We start from the raw sequence: 21,866 nt of genomic DNA on the forward strand, positions 1-21,866 counted from the left end.
AAGGAAAATATGCATTTTGATGGTTAAATCTCATAGCATATTCAAGAATATATGCTCCAATACATTTGATCTGATTAAATAAATTTGAAATTTTAGAAATCAACTGAGCAACACTCCAATTAACTAAGTATTGATCAGAAATTCTGAGAGCTCAAAGAATAAATCCTTACTTAAAAAGTTTAAAAGAGGAAAATTTGTTATATAATCCAATTTTTCATCTTAGTAAATGGATCAATAAAATGAAATGTATCCCTCTAAAATTTCAAATCTTGTGCTTTTAATCAAGGTCTACAAAATGTGGAATTCAGTGTAGTTCTTTATTAAGTTTGTCCTTCAATGTGAAGTTAACCTAATAACTGCCAAGCAATAGCTTCAATTTAGGCAGGGGGAGGCATAATAAAAATAAAAAGGAAAGGGCTCACCTTCATTAGACAGCAAAGGTACATGGATCCTCTTTGTTATTTAAACATCTTACATACTTAGAATGTAAAAATATCCTGTTGGTGTCAGATTTTGATTGAACACATTTTTCTTTTAAATTTTTTTTCCAGTAAAGCTGTGGGAGATTTTTCTTTTGTGGTATTTAAAGTAAGATAAAGTTTAGCTTATTTCTTTCCCTGTCTATCCCCTTCCCCCTCCAAAGGCTTAATAACCACACTCCCAAGATTTATGGTGAGTGAAAAAGAAAAATAAGTAAATTATCTGACGGAGGAGCCATTCTTCCTTTCTCTACCATACAGACTATTTTAAATGCTGCTAGCAGCGGTCTAATTAAAATAATTTCTGTCAGAAGTCTGTGAAATATGCAGCCACAGCCCAGCTCAATGTTCTCGAGCAGGAATGACAAATCTCTGCTTAATTGGTACTTAATATGGCAGTGCAGGATTAGTAATTCTCCAGGATAAAAGTAGATAACAAATGGAAATCTCTTGTTTGGGGTAGGACGTCTTGGAAGATGAACAGACCAAATGGTGCTTACCCCCAAACAGTTCCTAACAAGGGCTGTTATTTTGGCCATCATTTATGAAATAACAGACAATTAATGCATGTTTTATGGCTAGCTTGAGTCCTAATTAAATACAACTATGTACAAGGAATGTGAGGGGTCCGACTTCCAAAGACCAAAATAAATACTGGCAGAATTATGGTGACCAGCACAGGCCTAGCTCATCTTGTTATCCTATCTCAGAGATAAGCACCTTGAGAAGGGATCAACTACTCCTGAGGTTCAGCCACAAGTGCAGCTTTATTGTGCATTTTAGAAAATTTGGAAATATAGAAAAGATAGAAAGGGAAAAATTTCCCCAGTCCTGTCAAACTAACGTGGCCATCACTCATAAACTGGGACATTTTCCTCTCTGTGTCTTTTCTAGTACATAGGTTTTTATGTTTTTCTTATTCTACAGTCTGTATAGCCCATTCTGTGCTTTGCTTTTTTTCACTTAATATCAAACAGAAACACACACATATATTTTATGGAAAGCTTAGTATAATAGCACTTTAATATTTACACGGTATTCTATCAAGTGGGAAGTAGGAGCTGATGTCAAATTTGTGTTGAATCTGTTTCAGGTGCCGTTCTATGAATTTCACATTAAATCACACAGTAGTCCTGAGTTAAAGATTTTGTCATGTACATTTCGTAGACGAGGACATGGATGCACAGAAAGATTTCGCTAATTTGTCCAAAATTATACAAAGTGATTAGAAGAGTTAGGATTTGAATAAGAGCAATCTAACAAGAAACATATTTCGAACCCTGTGCCTATCTCATCTCCTTGATAGAATCAGATAATGCTCTAGATGTGGATCAGTAAACTCTCTCCATGAACAGTCCAATTGTAAGTATTCTACATGTTGTGGCCACGTGTACTTTAATTGTAATTTTCGATGGAGACTAGCTATGTTGCCCAGGCAGGCCTTAAACTTGAGATCGTCCTTCCTCAGCCTTCCTGGTAGCTGGGGTTGCAGGCACACACCACTATGCTCAATTTACCACATAAAATTTCTATGACATTACCATCTTCTTCTTCTCCTTTTTCTTTTGCACATTTTGACAATTTAAAATCCATTCTCAGCTTACTGGCCACACAAAAATAGACCATGAGGCAAGTTAGCTCATAAACCATAATTTAACAGCATCACTCTAGATTAAAACTAAGTTAAACCTGAATGTGTGAGAAGCAATTAAAATAATTCGTTTTTTCAAGTGTTTGACTGGGGCCAGGGATTTAGCTCAGTGGTTCTGTTGCTTGCTTTGCAAGTGCCAGGTCCCGAGTTTGATCCCCAGTACCAAAAAAAAAAGTAAAGTTTTTGACACTGGAGAAACCTAATCATTTGATTGACTGGATTATTCTCATTTTGTTTTATATTATTAGTATGATATACTACACATCCCTTTTGTATGTACTTATACATATAATGGCAATTTAACTGACTGAAAATGATCACTTACATCAAAACTTTAATTGTGGTACAAAGTCAGCTTAAGATCAGAACAAATTTGTTCCTTGTAAATCTCATAAAAGGAATAGATAATCATAAATTTCAATTTATTCTTTAATTTATGCTTTTGAGGGTTGCATCAAATTCTGGGCACTCTGCTTCCTTTGTGGGTCAAGCAGTGGCCCCAGAAAAAGCAGCTCTGACATTTTCTAGCAAAGTCTTATTTGCAATGCCAGTCCTTAGGCCCTTAGGAAAAACTCTGAAGGAGGGGCTCATTCATACAGCCACTGTTTTAAGGAAATCTAATTCCAAACATTTAATTTTGGGGGAATAAGGCTGTGTGTTGCATGCACACACATGTCCACACAAACAGAAGGACCACCTGTAAGCTAAAAATGTCCCACATGATGGTATGATATTTTGATCCACCACCACTTAGACCAGCCACAAGAGTCAGAATGAGCAATATGCACCTTATACAAGTGTTGAGTGAATCTTTACTGCCATGCCTATCTTGATATGACACAGCATTTATTTTGTCACAGCTATTTCCTGGTTCATTACTTACACATGACAATCCTCATGGCGTTAGAGGACTAAGGACTCACGCATTGAAAACCTCTTCTTAAAGGTTACTGAAAGCGCTACAACCTAAAACTTTGTAAGAGAGGGAAAAGCATGTTGCTAAAAGAAATGAAGAAATAATAGCTGAAAACTCCCCAAATTTGGTGAAAGATATAAAGACAGAGAGTTAAATTCAATGAACTGCCTACAGGATAAACTTAAAGAAACCAACGTCATAACCAAATTACTGAAAACTAAAGACAAAGAAAAAAGCCAGAGAGCTGCCAGAGAAAAATAGAATATTACACATAGGAGAACAAAGATTTCTCATAAGACACCTTGGAGCAGAGGGGAGAGTAGTATAACAGCAGTTTTCAAGTGCTGAATGTAAAGCTATATGAACACAGAATTCTGTATTTAGAGAAAATATCATTTTGAAATGAAGGCAAAATAAACATTCTTAGATGAAGGAAAACAGGTAATTCATTGCTAAAAGAAGTTTTTCAGAAAAGGAAGTGATATCAGAAGGAAACTTGGGGTATCAAGAAGGAAAAGAATGCTTCAGAAATGGCAAATACCTGCATAGGTAGAGTACCCTGTTCTTCTGTTTAAAAAAGAGGTTGAAAAGGAAAGCATTATAACATTGTTAGTTTTCAATATGGGTAGATAAATACCAGTTACAACATCATGGGAGAGGGAAAAAGATCAGTAAGGTGTCATGTTTACTACATTTGCTTGAAATGGAACATATTAAGTAGCTTATGAGAAGTATACATTACATAATCCCTAGAACAACTGCAAAAAAAACCAACCACCATATAAAGGGTTACTTTGAAAACCGTAATAAATGAAAATAAAATTTTCAAAAGATTTCTATAATACAAAAGAAGGTAGGAAAAGGGGTAAATAGAAAACAATGAAAAATTAAATATAAAAAAACATAAGCTTAAATGTAAACATTGCAATAATTGCATTAAATGTAAGTGGTCCATCTACATTAAGTGCAGTGGCACACAACCTGTGATCCCAGTTAGGAGGCTGAACCAGGAGTATTGAAAAGTCAAGGCCAGCCTGGGCAAGCTAGCAAGGCTCTGTCTCAAAATAAAATAAAAAGGACCAGAAATATAGCTCAGTGGTCCCTGGGTTCAGCCTTCAATAGCACAAACACAAACAAAAAATAAAAAAGAGTGAGAGAATAGATTTTATTTTACATTGTACTGCAGATTGAATCCAGGATCTTTGCACTGAGGTACAGTACATCCCTAGCATATGCCCCCCCCATTTTAAAAAAATTATGATATTGACTAAGTCACTAAGTTGCCCAGGTCAGGCTCGAACTTGCAATCTTGCTGCCTCAGCCTCCCAGGGTGTTTGGATTACAGGTGTGTGCCACCACACCTGGCTAAATTTTTATCTTTTTTAAATCATGAACTTTCCCCACCCCTATATTATTTCTACAGGAAATTTGCTTTGCATAGAATAATGTAGGTAGAGTAAAAATAAGAGGATAGAACACATCTACCCCAAGAACACAATTGAAAATGTCACTTTCATTTGCTTTTCCTGGTAAAATACCACTTAAGAGCTCCAGCATCACAATATGAGGTAAATCTATGTAAGGACTTAAGTGGAATCCCTAACTTACTGTTTTGGGGTGATCAGCTTTGCTTAAGCTATTTCTTATTTTCACTTGGGCTAAATATAAGCTTAATTGTAAATCTTCCTTCTGTCATTTCCAAGGGGAGCTTACACATCCATGAATATTTCTGTGCAGCGACAAACACTGCTAAGTACAAAGATTGATTTTAATTCAAGGCGAAAATCAACCTAGATATTCACATATAATCCTTTAAATTGAGAGAAACACACAGTCCCTGAGCTCACATGTGGCTCCGAGTGTTTATTAAGCATCATAAATACATCAGATATGTCCACGAGCTCACAGGTAGACATGCACACACAGGCAGGTCACAGCTCCTTGGAAAGCCACCCATGTTCTCTTCCTAGACTAAGGCGGGTAACACATGGTTCCCATCAGTGGCACTCATTTAGAGAGATAAAAATCTGGCAACAGCTAAGTTCAGCCCCTCTCCAGTGGCCCTTTCCTTTGATTTCTAAGCTATCAAATGACTGTTCGCTAAACCCTAAAATTGCCAATCTCACTCAGTCCTACCTTGAAAAGAAGTGGAAAGAAATGGCCTATTTCAAAAATCATTCCCAGTACACTGCATAATCAACCCATCTTAATTATTTGCAGTAGTAGCCTATATAGTTGATTTTTTAAAGAATTTTGATACAATTTTTTTTCTTTCATTGAGTTTATTGGTACATTTTAGGGATACAGTACAATTACATTCATTACTGGGATCCTGTACCTTTACATGACAGGTCTTGGTTCTCATTTTTTTCACCTTGTCCATGCCCTCCCTTCACCTCCTCCTCCCCTTTTTAAGGAAAGAAAAACTGAGAGACACCAGAGTTGATTAACTATGTGCAAAAATTTGAAAAATAATTTAGGGACACAGCATAATGTTCATTATTAATATACAATATGAAAAATATTTTGTAGCAGAATAATAAGTGATAATCATGGGCATGGGAAGTCTCTTAAGAACTCTTAAGGATATGAAGCAAGAATTGTTTTCTTCAAACCTGGCTTGAATTCAACTTGAAACATTTTTTTTTTTCTTTTTGTTCTTCCTGTCCTTAACTTTTCTTCTGCAATGTGAAAATACAAGGCAGATGTCTTCATCTCACTGGAATGCTTTTAACCTTAATGAAAGGTTGTAATAAATCAGTGCATTTCGACCTGCTTTCTATCATCAACACATACATACTTTTTAAGGTAATAGTCTCCACAGAGATTATTAGAAATAATTGGGACAAGCTAGAACTTATAGTTATTTGTATGCTAATAGACATATATAATTGCCATTTGTTAACTATCTTTGATATGTAAAAAGTTATCTTGCTCATATGTCTAGAAGCTGTAGTTACTGGATAAGACCTTGTATTAAAAGGGCCCATCAAAAAAGATTGTCATGCTGGAACATGTGTTGTGTGAAATTCAAGCAAAGATTATTAAAATATCATCGGGTGATTTTGAGAGATGAACATGAAGACTATATCAATTTACAAATAAACAAGGAAATAAAGAATATTTTTTCATTTTAAGCTTTTCTTGATTAATATTTTGAAATTCGAAATCATCTTTTCTTAGCTAATGGATTGTTCATATTTTGCATTTTTTTGTTTACTCACGATTCCCAGATGCCAATTTCTTCAATAAACAAAATTGTAGAAAACTGAACTCCTCTCATTAATACAGCAAAGAAAAATAACCTGCAAAACTGCAGCCCAAAAAGAGAGCGGAGGTATAAATAACTTCATAAAACGTGACATCTTGGTGACCTATTTTACATGGATGAAATCTGGTGATAGCAAAACAAATCGCTACTTTCTAAAATCACATAAATTAAGGTACACCATGGATTGATGCTAAAATCTTGGACTAACAATGACTGAAGCCAAAGATGTGATGGTTTGAGTTTTGCAGCATACTAAGCAAAGATAAATTTTTCTAATGTCGACATCCATAAGAAAATTTTACAGGGCAGACTAACTACCTATCTTCATTCCCAAATGTTTAAAAAGCTGTTTCTGACTTCCAGTGAATCAAATCTACTCACTCACCTTTCAAAAGGCCATAAAGTTTCATGTGTGAAACTCTGGATGGAAAATTATGAGGCTTTATGGGCCTCCTTCTCGGGCAAGGAACACTGTGATACTCCAACTCTGTGGAATGCCTCTGCCAGGTTCACTTTTCCTCCCATCTGGGTAACCAGGCAACAGATGCTTTTCATGTATTTTAGCACACAGGGTTGATGCAATCTCAAGACTGAATTCCCAATATCAACTCTGACATTGGGTGACATCAAAAAAATTGTTTACCTTGCTGAACCTCAGTTTTGTCATTATTGAAAGGGGGCTGAAGGTACCCTGAGGATGTGTGTGTAATTGCTAGTGAGCAGCAAAGTGACATACAACTGTTGGTGCAGGCTGTGCTGAGTATTGTAGACGCTACTGGTGGCTGCTTTCAGAGACAGTCTGACCGTCAGCATTCATGATTTGCTCTTTCCCTTTCCAATTGGTTCCAAAACAGCACATCTTTCTTTGGTCATAATTCCAGTCAGAGGTGGATGGGATCTCAAAACTGATCTAGTGTAAACTCCTCAAGCAGTTTGAGAAAAAGAAGTTGCGAGGAAAAACCCAAAGTCCATCAAGAAATCAAGATGTGTATCTCAGTCTTTAAATATGGCTTTACTGGGGCTGGGGATGTAGCTCAGTGGTTCCGTCACCTGCCTCTCAAGCACAGGGCCCGAGTTCAATCCCCAGTACCAAAAAAAGGGAGTTTACTGTATTGCATACCTAAAATGTACTAACAAAGAAAAAAAGGGTAAAAACAATAAATAAATATGGGTTTAATATTCCCCCATTCATTTGTTTCACAAACATTTGTTGAACACCCATTAAATGCTAGGCCCAGGGCTTCTCTAATCTAGGGAGAGCTGGGCTCCTTCCTAAACCCATGCTCAGTAGAAAGAAGGTCATGTTTGGTTTCCATATCAAGATTGCGATACCCAAGGGCTAGAAGCTGGAAGAGTTAGAGTCTGGCCTCTCCCTAGAACTTCTGAAGTTAGCGATTAGCTTGGACCTCAGGCCTCAGCTAAGAGTTTCCATCAGTCAAAGAAACTGAAGGTGGTGAAAACCAACACCCAGCCCATGCAGGATTTAGAGAAAACACTCAGTGGAGAGCATATGGTCCCTACTGCTCAGAAGGGGATTCTGCCTAAGCCAACAAAAAGCCACGTGAAAAATAAGCAAAAGCATCCCAGAAGCCAGACTCTGATGACCGTGCATGATACTGTGCTTGAAGGCTTGGTCTTCCCATGAAAGTGTGGGCAAGAGGATATGCGTGAGATTGAGGAGTCTGTGCTTAAAGGTTCACTTAAAGGTTCACCAAGCACAGCAGGGATCAAGGTGGAAACTTCTTTCAGTGTGTATAGAATTTGGAATTTCCAGAGTTTCAATTGTTAAAAAAAGTACTAAGTATCATTCACAATTTTTTTAAAAAATGAATAAATATAAATACATAAACTAAATTGTCTATGAATAGAATAAGAATAGCTTTCTATGCTAGTGTCTGTGGCTGAGTCAACATCCTGACCCTATTTTAATCATTGCTAGATCACATCTTTATAGTTACACTAGCATTTTTCTATTATTGTTATTGCTATCACTGTTATTGTTGCTAAGGAAGCCTTCCTTTAAGCGAGTACTTAGAAAGAGGTCTAAGGTAGAACTCCAGAGAAAAGAAGGGCTGCTGCAGACGGAGGAGGAAGATTCCCCCAGCCCAGGACCTCCTGACCTACTCCAGCCAAACCCTCACATCTCAAGGGTACCAGAGTTTGAGAATCCCTGTATTGCATGACTCTTTCTTGAGTGTTTACATCTCTAATAGAGCTCAGAAATATTTAATATCATTTTAAGAAGTCAGAGAGGTTTTGTTTTGCCAAAACGTTTAAATGGTGTTTCTTTCCATCATTATCTGGTTCTAGGGCGTAAAGTCAGTCAATAAGGACTTTGCATTTCCCCTTTGGAAGATGCCTCCTTTGTGCCTTTGGCTGACAGGCTACTACTATGAGATCAATGAAACTCCAAACGAGGGAAGGTGTCAATAGTCTGCAATGACCTACTAGTGATGTTAACAAAATCATTTCAGTGTTCAGCAGCTTTGAAGTCTTTTCTCCCAGGAGATGCGTGGTGGTTTTGATGATGCTCTTTCGCTACTCCAACATCCCACCAGTAAAGACTGTTGCACTGGGAATACAGCAGAGCAGGTGACAGTCAGTTTGTCAAAATGCAAACGTGAAAGGTGCATATTAATAAAACTTGCTATGGTTAAGAAGAGGCAATACACTATTTTGAATTGAAGGATTTTGGATAAAAGCTACATTTAAAATACAGTATATTTCTACACACTGATTTGCAAAGAAAGGACATAACAGAAGAAAGCCTTTTGAATAATTCAGTTTGGAATTATCATTGATCCAGACTACTTTTTGCACACTTACACTCAATCTACAGGCAAAAGGTCCATTTATCCCTAAGATTAATGCATGACAACTCTGATTTACATATAGGGTGGACTAAGCCTCTATCTTTCAACTACTTTGAAGGAACATGGCCAATATTTTGGTTCATGTTTGAGTTATGAAATGTAGTCTTGCTTTAACTATGCTTTTTTGCTGAGATATTTTATTATGAAGAAAGCTCTACTTTCCTCCTTGTGCTCAGTGAAGCAAATCAGCCCAACTGGTCTAATCCCCAGGACTTTTCATACTAAATTACTTATTTTTCTTGTTCACAAGAAAAAATGAAAACAATATTTCTGTTCTGCATGACTCTATGAGTAAATTATGTAGAATTAAAGCAGTCTTGCCTGTAGTGTTGTTACATGGATACAACTGGACAATGAGGGGCTGCTGCTATGAAATAACACTATTTTTAATCCAAAATGGACTGCTCTTGTTTGAATATGATATTTTTTTCATTTTCCTATTTTTGAGATTGCATCCTAAGAGTCTAATTTCCCCTATTTTGTTTGCATGTCATACAGATAAACACACACATATATATATATGGGAAAGAAAATAATGACTGACAATTCTAAGTGTTTTCTGAAAAGAAAGAAGAGAAATTTCACAATTTTCAAAGTGTTCCTAAAGAGTTAAGAACAAGCATCGCCCCTCCATTTGAGCAGCTTGATTCCTAAAAATGTACTTTAGGATTCTAAAGACTAGAGTCATTTTTACTTCCTACAGTAAGCCAGTCTTGCCCGCCAAGGGGCAGAATCCTGCAGAGAGGAGATTCCAGCCGCTGTGTGAAGACAAGCTGAGCACTGAGATAGCCCAGCCAGGTTTGTTTCCTTTCACACACCACAGTCTAGTGTTCCAAATGCTAGCCATTACAGAAAACAAATGCAAATAAGGAGCAGCTTTTAGGTTCCCTATCAGAATTCTGTTACAAGGAAAACATCACATCCACAAGAGTCCGGCTTAGAATAGTGTTTACTTTTCTCCCTACTCTGCTTCTATATCATTTATCTCTCTTTTGCACCAACCTTACCCAGGTACAACAGAGCAACATAGGAAGACTGAGGTAGAGGTGAAATGAATGGAGAAGGAGCTGATGGCCTGTCTCAGCTTATCCACTGTCTCGCTGAACAAACAGGTAAAGAGGGGCCCTGCTTTACAGGGGTAGAGATAACAGCCCAACAAAAGGGCTCAATGAAAGATCAGAACGGCACCAAAGTGGTCTTTCTGGAAGAGCAATGGGACAGTGTATTTCCCAAATCATTGGTGTCATCATGTCCAGTGTGGCAATTTATTCGAAGGAAAATCATCATCTATGTGTACCAAGATTTAGCTACAAAAGTGTTCATTGCAGCATTGCTGGTAACAATGTAAGACTGGAAATGACCTCGGTTTCCAGCATAATGGTTTAAGATGTAATATAATCACACATAGAATGCTAAACAAGCATTAAAAAACAAGTCCATCCATGAATATTCAATAAGATAGAAAGATTCTATGATACATTAATAAGTGAAGAGAATAGATTACATTAAAATATATGTTTGTGTAAGATATTAGAAGGAAATACACTAAAACGTTGATGGTTATTTCTGTACTACAATATTTGGGGTTATTCTTGTATTTCTAGATATTATACAATAAACATGAATTATTTTAGTAAGAATATTTTTAACTGGAAAAGAGAATAAATGAAATAGATGATAGGTCTTTGTAGAAACTGATAAAATGATTCATTAGTTAGAAATCTGTATTCTACCATCACATTTTAAGTGCAGCCCAAAATAAAATATGATTTCTTTGTAGAAAAGTTTAATTGTTTCTTTAGGAAAACTGTCTTCACCTTTGCAATTTGCAGCCCATCTACTGTCACATGTTTTACTTTTATTCTCTTTCTCCCTCCAAACAAAGTTCAGATTTACAGCACCTGCCGTTGCTTTTAATGTAGTAGTTGCACCTAATTTCTATAGTGCAGTGAAATTCCAACACTCTCCATTTCACATTTTGCCTTTAGCAACAAGCAGTCTGGGAGACATAAAACCAAGATATTTTCTAAGGGCAGGTAGCAGACACTTTTACTAAATATGAAATACCAAAGCCTCCCCAAGCCAGAAGGGCATTTACTAAAAAGGTTGTAAGTAAGCACCAGATAATTTTAAGCTACTCAGATGGGGCAGTTTTTGAAGTAGATATGAATGCCTTATATCAAGGAGATCTTTGTAAAGAATCATAAGCCATTTTCTAGAAAGAACCACAAAATATCCATCTGGAAGAGGTATGAATTTGACCTTTGAATAAACAGTGTAAGATAAAAAGGAATAATATAGAATTTCCCTTTGTCTTGCCAAAACGGAGAGGCATTATAGAAAAAAATGGTTAAAGGCATTATAGAAAAAAACATTTAAAGGTTATGGAGTCCCAGTCTGAGATTCAGTCTAAATACTGACTATAGGAGCTTGGGAGAGATTATTATTTCCCCGTGCCTCAGTTTCCTTGGTGGTTAAAGGGGTATTAAAATCTCATAGATTAAAATAAAAGTTAATGAAATAATGTTGCATATGTTTGACAAATGAAAAAGGTGCTTCCAATGTTACTATTTTATTATTTTTAATTATTTTATTTTACTATTTTCATTTAGCTCAATCCCATAACCAATAAAGGTACTTGTCTTGCTATGAATTCCAAGAAATAAAAGAAATCCTTTGGAAGTTCTATTTGGAAAGTAGAGGTGTATTCCAAAATCTATTTAAAATTCAGAGATATGTATATAACTAAATTTTAGCTGCAATTTCTAACTTCCATTCATAATTGCGATTCACGACTTCTCAGCTGTTCTTTGCTTCAGATTACATTCCTACATAGCTCTCTACCCTGTATACGTACACATGATGGGAACAACCAACTGCCTCTGTAGGGTGGAATCTGTCGGACAGTCATAAATTGTGCTTTGACAAACTGCCCTTTAAAACAGAAAGGGGTTTGTGTGTTTCCTGATTTCTTGAATCAAGTCTCTTTTTTTGGATATTGTGGATTGAACTCAGGACCACTTTTTTTTTTTTGGTACCGGGGATCGAACTCGGGTCCTCGTGCTTGTGAGGCAGGCGGCAGAACCACTGAGCTAAATCCCGCTCCCCAGGACCACTTCATCTTGATCACTGCACCACAGTCCCAGTACTGCATTGCACCATCATTACCTCAAGGGACAGTTAACGCTTCAGGGCATACTGACTAATGCTTTGCTTAACACAGTGTAGTTTCCTACCGATTTTGGTGTGAAACTGAACCACACCTTCGGTTAACCATCCTTGACGAGAGCCAAAAATCTAGCTGTGAGCTTTAGAGTCATCTCTCAGACTTGAACGTGTAGGTGGATGGCTATCAGACTATAATGGCACCGATGATGGGTTTCAATGGTACAGCAAGGAAATTCTGTTTTTGATCTTGAAAAAAGTAAAAGATAATTTATCGAGAATAACACTGCTTCTGCAAAACAGTAATGGATCTACCAATCTATTAAGTAATTGTCCAAGTATCACAGACATTTGAATATGTAAGGAAAATTAAAATAATTTTCTTTGTTTAAAAATGCTCCTGTTATACACTTTCTTAAGAAAGTGCCTCCACTGCAGAGGCTTTAAAGAGAAAAATTATACCAGACTCTTAAAAAGAGAGAGAGAGAGAGAGAGAGAGAGGGAGATGGATGTATGATGAAAATAAGGAAAACACATAATGCTAGAAACTAAAATCCACACTGTCCACATGCATGCAGAAAGCTGTTTGCTGTTGCTGTTGCTGTTGCTGTCAAAAACATTATGATGGGAACTCAGGTACAGCAGCAAAGGACCAAGGTCCAAGAAGCTCAAAGAAAAAGAAGACCTTAGAATTAAGCTCCATGATAGCAGGGGCATTGGTATTTTCTTGCTATGTACAGGATTCATATTCAATAGTTGTTGAATGAATGTAACTGTATGTTTACTTTAAATGTACCAATAAACGTAATGTAAATAAATAAATAATAATAAATTGTTGAATGGATGGAGATATGAAGAAAAATTAAAAGATGATACTAGAAAATGAAAAATAGAATGACTATCTTGTGCAACAATCTTACTCCTGGGTATATATATTCAATGGAAACAAAACTGATGTACCAAGGAGACATTTGCACTCCGTTTACTGCAGTGCTATTCACAATAGCCAAGATATGAAATCAACTAGGTGTCCATCGATGGAAATTATGCACAATTGCATGCTATTCTGCCTTAATAAAAAGGGAATTCCATCTCTTGTGACAACATAGAAATTTGAGGACATTATGTTAATTGAAATAAGCCAGGTATGGAAAAATAAATACTACATAACCTCACTCTAAAAATTCAAATTCATAAAACTAGAAAGTTAAATGGTGGTTACTAGAGCCTGCTAGACAGAAAAGATTGGGCAAATATTTGGTCAGGGGACACAAAATTTCGGCTAGATAAAGGAATAAGTTCAAGATGTTAATAATAATGTATTATGTACTTGAAATTGCTAAGAGGAGATCTTAAATATTTTCACCACAAAAAATAAATATTTCCTATTTACATTATCTTGACTTAGCCATCCCATGATATTTTTAAAAATCAAGTTGTACACCACAAATATATACAATTTTTAGCTATTAGTTAAAAATAAGAAAACCCTGTGTATTACAGCTACATAGCTATGTAGAGGTACACCGCTTCATTCTAACAATTGCAGCCAAATATTGGCATCTTGAATAAGTAAAATGGATAAAGAATTGGGACTCATGGCCCGAAAAGTTAACCAGAAGGTGCAAGAACTATCTCTTCCTTGCCTCTGTGCTTTCTGGCATCTAGCATATCTTGGCCACTACCTACAAATTACACAAAAATTAAAATTAAGATGCCTAAGGCAAGCAGTGAACTCACATAAACTAGAAAGGATATTTGTTGTTGAAATAAACCACAAAATTGGACCAAGGCCTTGAAAAGGTTAAAGTTGCAGAGTAAGTGGCAGTTTTCCAAATAGTTATGCATCCTGAGCTCTACTTGAGAAGGATCTTTTGTGAAATGGGTGCTGGAGTGTCATAGAACTGTAAAGGGGAATAAAGGTTTCTGCTGTAGTAAAGCTCAAATACTTAGGGTTCTTTCTCTAAAGCTTTTGAAACAATTTTCCAATGTATTTGTAATGTTCACCCTAAGTTTTACAAGTGCTATTGTATATTTTTATGGAATATATTTTATGGAATCTACCATTCTCATGCAGTTCAAGGAAAGCACCCAAATTTTACACAAGATGGCAGCCGGAGGAAGCAAGCCCAGGCTAGCTGCTTAACCTTCCTTCATCTCAGGTTCCTCATCTTCAGTGAAGAGGGTGGTTTCCGTGATCTCTAGGGTCCACTTAAAAATTCAATAAGCATTTTAGAAGTGTCATTAACAGTTTCAGGCTAGCTTTAGAATTTTGGAAATGGAAATGTCACCTGAATAATGAGAACCAGATGCCATTTGGAAATTCTGTCATGATAGTTCTTGAAAAGGAAGCTTCTTTATTTCTATGGTGACATGGGAAGGCAAGTACCTGATGAAGACTTCTTTCAACAACTAGAAAGTATTTAGCATAAGACAATTGCAAAGAGGAATACATTATGGAAAAATGGAAAATGTTTACTTCTTATCAATGTTTTTGTCATAAAACACCAGAGCTTCCTACCCCAATTAATCTAAATATTTAGGAGGATGAACTACATTTTCTTGAAGTAGGATTAGGGCTAACAGTAGCATTAACTAATTGATCTCTTATTCAGACCTGTGATAAATTGATTGAAAATATCTATTTTCTGGCTGTTTATGTTTAAACAACACCATTTCCTAAGAAGAAACTTGTCAGTGAAACATTTCCTAATTTAAGAGGAACATTCTGAAATAAACCTTTGAAGAACTCTCAATGAATTACTGAGCATATAACATAATTTTAGTTTTCTGAGCCCTGCATTTTCATATCCTATGATAAAATTGAGAAGAGGTGAAAGATTCACATTTTTTCATTTATCCATTTTCATTTACTCTTCAGACTATGTGATTCTGTCTTTGTTCATGATTGCTCTTATAAAATGAGCTTTTCTTCCTGTATTTTTCCTCATAGCTTTTTAAACTTTTATTAATTGAGCTGTAATGTACAAACAGTAAATTGTACAAATCTTAAGTGTACAGCTCAATGAATTTTTTACATATATATATACCATGTTAACCCCTGCCCAGCTTAGAATATAAAACATTTTCATCACCTAGAGTTCCCTTGTGTAACTTTCTAGTCAATAACCCTCTGCCTTATGGAAGTAGCTAGCATTCTGATTTGCTTTCATGAATCAGTTTTACCTGTCCTTGAAATTCAAATAAATAGATTCCTACACTATACACTCTTTTGTGCCTGGCTTCTTTCACTTAAAGTAACATTTCTAAGGCTCATCTATGTTATGTGGGTATCGGGAGCTGGTTGCTTTTTATTGCTGAATGCAAGGATATGTGACAGTTTGTTTACCTGTTCACCTCTTGATGGACTTTGGGTTGTCTCCATGATTGGGCTGTAATGAATAAAGATATGGTGGATATCCTTGTACAGGTCTTGTGGACATAAGCACTTGCTTCAGTTGGGTACATACTGTTGAGATCTACAGGCAGGAAAAAAGTGCACTTTCTGAGCATTCTCAGAATAATAGTCCAAATCCAGCATTCAGATTATTAATGAGAAGATCTAACAGCTTTCTAGAAGATGCCTGTGCATACATAAAGGAAATGCATGTCCTCCACAGGTGCTGGGAAACCCTGCTTCTCTGCCATCAAGGAGGTTGTTCTCTGAAAACCAGGTGATGTTTGAAAGCTCAGCTCTCCTAACAGGAAATGCATTTTTTAAATCATTAGCAAAATGGTCATTCAGGCCTCTGTAGGATTTGATAACCAATTAAGACTATGTCCTGTGCCCAGAATCAAGCAGTAGACTTCAGCCTCAACAAGACTCAGTCACTTTAAAACCCATCTCCCTCCATCCAGACAATCATCTTTCTTTGATTTACAGTGTCTGGCCTTCAGGTGTTTAGAGGTGCTCTTCATTTAGCCAGACAACAGTCACCCCCAGAAAGCTATTTCCAAGGCTACATCACCCTCCTGCCATTACCCACCTCCACAGCCAGCCAGCTCCCTGATGCTTCCTGCTGTGAATCCATAACACACCCTGGGTCGTATTTGTGTCACTGAAAGCAAACCTTATAATTCTACCCCCAAAATGGAAAGAGAAAAATGCCCAGCAGGATCAAGGAGAGAGTCTCCTTACACAAATCTTTTTTTCTGATAAGAGGTGACCCATCTCCAGAACTGGAGATTTATGTATGCATTTTGACATAAATCTGCATCTGTAATTATGAGTCATAATGATCTTTATAGGCTGCACTAAACTGGTGAAGAAGAGTTAGTGTTATTGACAAAGCATTGACCTGAACATTAGTGGAGGAAGAGCTAATTATTTTATTTCCTGAGGGGTGGGACTTCTTTCCTAGTTATGAATCACTTTGAACCTGGGCCTTTGTGAAATACCTTTTCTGATCTAAAAACAAACATAACTAAGCTCCCCAAACACATCCTATATCTTCATATAATTACAGGTATGTAAAAATTTCAAAACACATTCTAGAGTTATTCTTTTATCATTCCAAAAAGAGTGATCAGATTTCTCTAGGGGCCTAAAAAGGCCGATCTATATTTTGTGAAAGCTAGTTGTCTATGAGACACGCTCTCATGTCGGAAAGACCAAGGCCTATTTTTAGCTGGGCATGCTGGGATTCAAATGTGGAGCTACCATTAGCCTTAATAGAGCTCTGTGAAGCTGACTACTGTGTCTAGGCGGCCCAGAAAATGTACTCTTTCTAGCTACAGAAGGCTAAAGAGAGCTTTAAATCACAGCCTTATCATACTTGCATGTTATCGGCAAGTCTGCCTAAAAATAGAATCTCATTACTTTAATTCTACAGTATTCTTAGGTTAGCCAACCTTTATTATTAATAACAGCATTTCACATTTATATAGCACTGTCTGCTCAAGAGAACTTCACAAATTATACACATAAAACTTTCCTACCTTAATGTAACAAGCTATGGGTTAAGAGGGCAGGAGGCAGATGGTAAATAGTGGCTCCCACTCTCTAGCCAGGTACTGAGAAAATGTCACTAGGTGCCTCTAAACAAAGACACTCTTTGAACTTGAGCCATTTGTCCAGTAAGCATTTTAATTCTGTGAAAGTATGTTGTATTTTGCACTGATGACTTGCAAGGCTCTGGGGACAGTCATGGCTACCCCAAGAATAATTAACTACTTCTATGACACATTTTGTGCTTATCTATTCAGGTCTTAGCTGACTTTTGGAAACAACCACCACAATAAGTATGCATGCTTTTTTCTATCCCCCAATCAACCAGGGGGTTCTGAGAAGAATTTTTTGTTGTTGTTGTTGGTTTATGAAGCCACACTCAGCTATTTAGAATGGAAGGAGGATGGAACACTTTGAGTTACCTTTAAGCTTGTGCCAACTGCTTTCCAAGTTTGTGTGAAGAGTTAGTGGAGTTAGTAGGCATTTTTTTCTGGATAAATGTAGCATGGCTGTGTAAATGCTTCAAAGCATAAATAGTGTTACAGGCAAGATTCACGTTCAATAATGTAGCTGAAAAACTGTCTGTATGGGTGTATGCATGTGTGTGCACGTAAAATGAGTGGTGGGAGAGGGAGGGAGCTGTGTAGAGGGAACAGGTATTCAGAAGCCTGCATACAGTGGAACACGCAGCATAAGGGTTACCAGTCTCTGTTCAGTGTCAGTGCACGTCATCTAAGGAAGAGCCAAAGATAGGTCTTCCACAGCCACACACACTTATGAAGGACCTTCTCTGAGGCAAGCACTGGTCTAATAATTAGATAAGAAGAACCACCTCTGCTCTCCAACCAGCTTGCACCCTAGAGAGGAAACAGGTAAGTGAGAGGGAATGTCAATCAGTGGGAGAAGCATTTTAATAAAGATGGAGAACAAAGGCAATTTGTATAGACCCATAAGAGAGGAACATGACCTGGTTTTGGATGGCCATAGAGTGCTTCCTGTAGGAGATGGCGTGCAAAGTAGCCCATCCAGGAAGGAAAGAGTAGAAAGTTCCTAAAGGCAGAGAAATCATCAGGTATAGAACCTTTTAGGCAGGAGAGATACATAATTCTAGAACTAAAACAGGACAAAAAGACTGGAGCATATCTATGAGGGGAGGCATTGAGAGCAGAGGAAGGAGCAGAATCCAGAAGAGCTATGTGCAGCGCAGGAAGGAGCCAAGGCCCTGGGAGCATGGAGGACTTCACCATGTAGCATTTTCATGGGATAGGATCAAGGTCCCATTTTGTGATATGGCCTGCACGTTAGTTCCAGTCATTGTGCCTCATGGCGGTGCTTCTGAAAATTGTCAACACCACACATTTCCTCTTATTTCCCTTCTCTTTTCTCTCTACAGACTATTCTAGCACTAAGGCAAACTAAGCAGCCTAGTGCTTCCTGTGAACTCAGAAGGAAAATCAATGATAAGACCTCTGAGATACTGTATCGGTTGGTATCAAGGTACATTTAAGACTCCCAGCTGCTTTTCTGACACCAGTGTCTCAGAGGTAAATCCTACGAAAGTCAGCATCTTGTGTCTTTTGATGGCCTAAGGGATGGGAAAAGGGACAAAAGGGGACTGCAGCACCCAAGGGGCATTTCTCATACACTGACCATGACAAATATGTTTGTTCAGCCAAGAAAAGGTGAGCCTGGAAGTCTGATCTGGACATGAACAGGTAATATCTTTGTCTTTTAGAGAAGAAAGAATGCTTTATGAAAGGCCTTATGTTGGCATTCACTCCTGCCATGGCACCTGGCAATGTTGGCCAAACATTGGTTCTTTCCATCCTGAAAGCCTTCAGAGGTGGCTGGCCCCAGGCTCACAGAACATCATGGTGGCATCAACACCTCTAAAGGCTTCTGGAAGGCATCAGTTCAACTGCCTTTCTTCTTCCTTGCTGTTTTCTTACTTAACCTCAAGGTCAGGGAAGAAGATTTCAACTTCTTACAATGCTTTCAGAGAATATACTGAAATTGTAACCTAGATACAAAACAGGAAAATTGGGTTCTTAGGAACTGTTCCTTCCCCTTGAAAAATTTGCTTCCAGAATCTCTCTTCCAGATGCCAGTAAGTTTTCTCAACTCTAAAATGGTGGCTTGAAGGAGAATTTAATTAAAAAATCCATATAAAAAGTTCATCATAGACTTGGCTATTAGAGGAAGCCCTAAATAAATGTTAGCTACTACCTGGCCTGGTTCCTGTGAGCCAGCCTAGTTTAATATATTTCTTCACTCCAATCTAAGAGTCTTATACCTAATATAGCAATTCTTCTTTGTCTGCCAATTTCCAAGGATATTTTGGAGTTTTGGTACTTTTTTCGTTATTGTGTCTTCCAACAAATAATTATTATATTCAATACAGTGTTATCTTTTAGTAAATATTTTTGAAATGAGGACTTTCTGCAAGAGAAAGGACCCATTCTTAGACTACATTTGATGAAGCTATATTCATACAATGCATCATAATATGGTAATTTGTTATCAAGATTCATAAAAAACACATTTTCAGCTCATCCATCTATCTCATTTCCAGAGATCATTTTCAAGGAAATCAACTAGAATGTAGGAAAAATATGCTTATTGTATTAACCACAACACTAAGGTTTTTCAAACTTGACAGCAACTTAAATATTTATCAGAATTATTGTGGTTAAAGTGATACTGGTACATCCAATCAACGGAATATCAGCAACCAAACTCTGAGGATCTATTCAGAATTTTCAGGATTTTGGGGTGATTTAATTTGGAAGGAAGATTTGAAAGAACAGACTCAGTGACATTTCTGATACAGCTCCCTTTTGAAAGAGGATATATTCTAAATAACGAGCCCATTTTGCTCAAATATGGGAAAAATTAGTAGATGGCTCTATAACTGTAACTATCAATCCCCAGGAATGATAATCTCATGCTTCCTGGTAAATCAGTAGAAAACCACTATTTACCATAGGCTATGGAGACTAGCCAACTTACATATATAATTTCATTGCATCTTTACCAAACCCAGGAAGCATTATTATCCCATTTTACAGATAAAGAAACTAGGTTCCAATGCAATGCAAGTGACCTGTTTGACTTCAAAGCCAGTCATGAAATTGCCCTGAGGATTGGATGATCTTGGGGTATGAAGCCATGATAATCTCTACATATATTGCAGCTGTTACTTTTACAAACACACACAGCACTGCCTCCAGAAATGTTAAATAATACAATTTCTTCAAAAATAAAAAGTAATGCTTGGCTTGAAACAAAAACCATTGAGGCCACGCAGACAAGTTCTAGGAAAAGAAGTCCACCCATACTTTCAGCCAGCAGAGCCTTTTAGTAAGTGAGACTGCTATTCTGTGGCTTGGTGCAGTTCTTGTGAAGCTGGAAGTAAAGGGGAACAATGCTTTTGGAGGATGTGGTGCTATTCCCCTCAGGAAAGCCTCTGTGAGGAAGGACAACTTGCCCTCAGAGAACTGGATTCTGATAGCTTAGAAATGAGGAGAAAGGGAAGGAGATCATTTGGGCAAAATGGAAGACCATGAATAAGTTAGCTATGAGGAAATAGTCTTAACAAATGGATTCATTAGCACAGATGTATGAACTGTCATTTGATGAAATTAAATGAGGCAAATATTTAATGGTGTTAGGTTGTAGCAATCCAATTAAAAATAATCAGTTTCCCTAGAATATGAGCGTTTTTTAAAAAAATGGAGTCATCTCAATGACATATGAAGCCATCCTTCAATGAACACAATATTTACATTTTATTCAGCTCGAGACTTAGTTTTAAATGGCACATTGAGCCAGTTTCCCCCTTTCTGTTTCATATTCAATTATTGACCTTTGTCCCCTTCAGGCAGGCCTACCTGATCATCCCAGCTCCCCCAGGAGATGTTCAAACTGCCCACCACTGTGTCAGAGCCCGAGAGGAGAGAGAGGCTGGGCTGCCCCAGGATCTGGAAGCAGCTCCCATGGGGCCAGTCTGCAGCGGCCAGCGAGCAGAGACTCAGCTCAAGAAAGAAATGCTGGAGAAGAAACCCTCACTTTATACCTGACAATCGCTGAAGTCTTTTCTATTAAATGGAATGTGTGCTTATGCCATTTATATCTTGGTGCATTATTTTTCTGTTTCTAGACGTTCTAGGACAGTCTCCTTATCTGAATTTGAAATAAACTTTATTTTGCCTTTCATGTCCATTTTTCCTCTTTATTTTTGGGCTGTTTTCTGAGAATTATGGCAAACAGAGATGCCTTTGACCTGTTTATAATACAGTTTTTCTTTAAATGCTAGGGCTTATTTGAAAGAGGTGTTGACCAAACAGGTAAAGTTCAGCTTGCTTGTTTTCCTGGCCTAAAATGGTAAGGCACACAATGTAACTGATGGCCCCAAAAAACTGCATCTCCACAGAGTGCTCAGAAGAAAAGCACAAAATGAATGAGTGCCACAAAATAATTGCACGTCTCGGAAACTTTCCTCTCCGCTGCTTGATGAGCTCTTTGCATCTCTTCATGGAATCTTTTTTTTTTTTTTTTTTTTTT

General features: G+C 37.3%; 1 long non-coding RNA gene across 1 annotated transcript in view; it reads right to left on the reverse strand.

Moving 5' to 3' along the window:
- Window positions 1–15,720: 15,720 nt before the first annotated feature.
- Window positions 15,721–21,866, reverse strand: part of LOC104850221 — a 54,038-nt gene continuing 47,892 nt past the window's right edge. The window contains exon 3 of the long non-coding RNA XR_776915.3: window positions 15,721–15,834. This is a non-coding gene — a long non-coding RNA (uncharacterized LOC104850221). The remainder of the gene's footprint in view (window positions 15,835–21,866) is intronic.

This window comes from Fukomys damarensis, unplaced genomic scaffold (genome assembly GCF_012274545.1).
Source record: "Fukomys damarensis isolate Sample0158 unplaced genomic scaffold, DMR_v1.0_HiC HiC_scaffold_26, whole genome shotgun sequence".
NCBI classification, from domain to species: domain Eukaryota; kingdom Metazoa; phylum Chordata; class Mammalia; order Rodentia; family Bathyergidae; genus Fukomys; species Fukomys damarensis.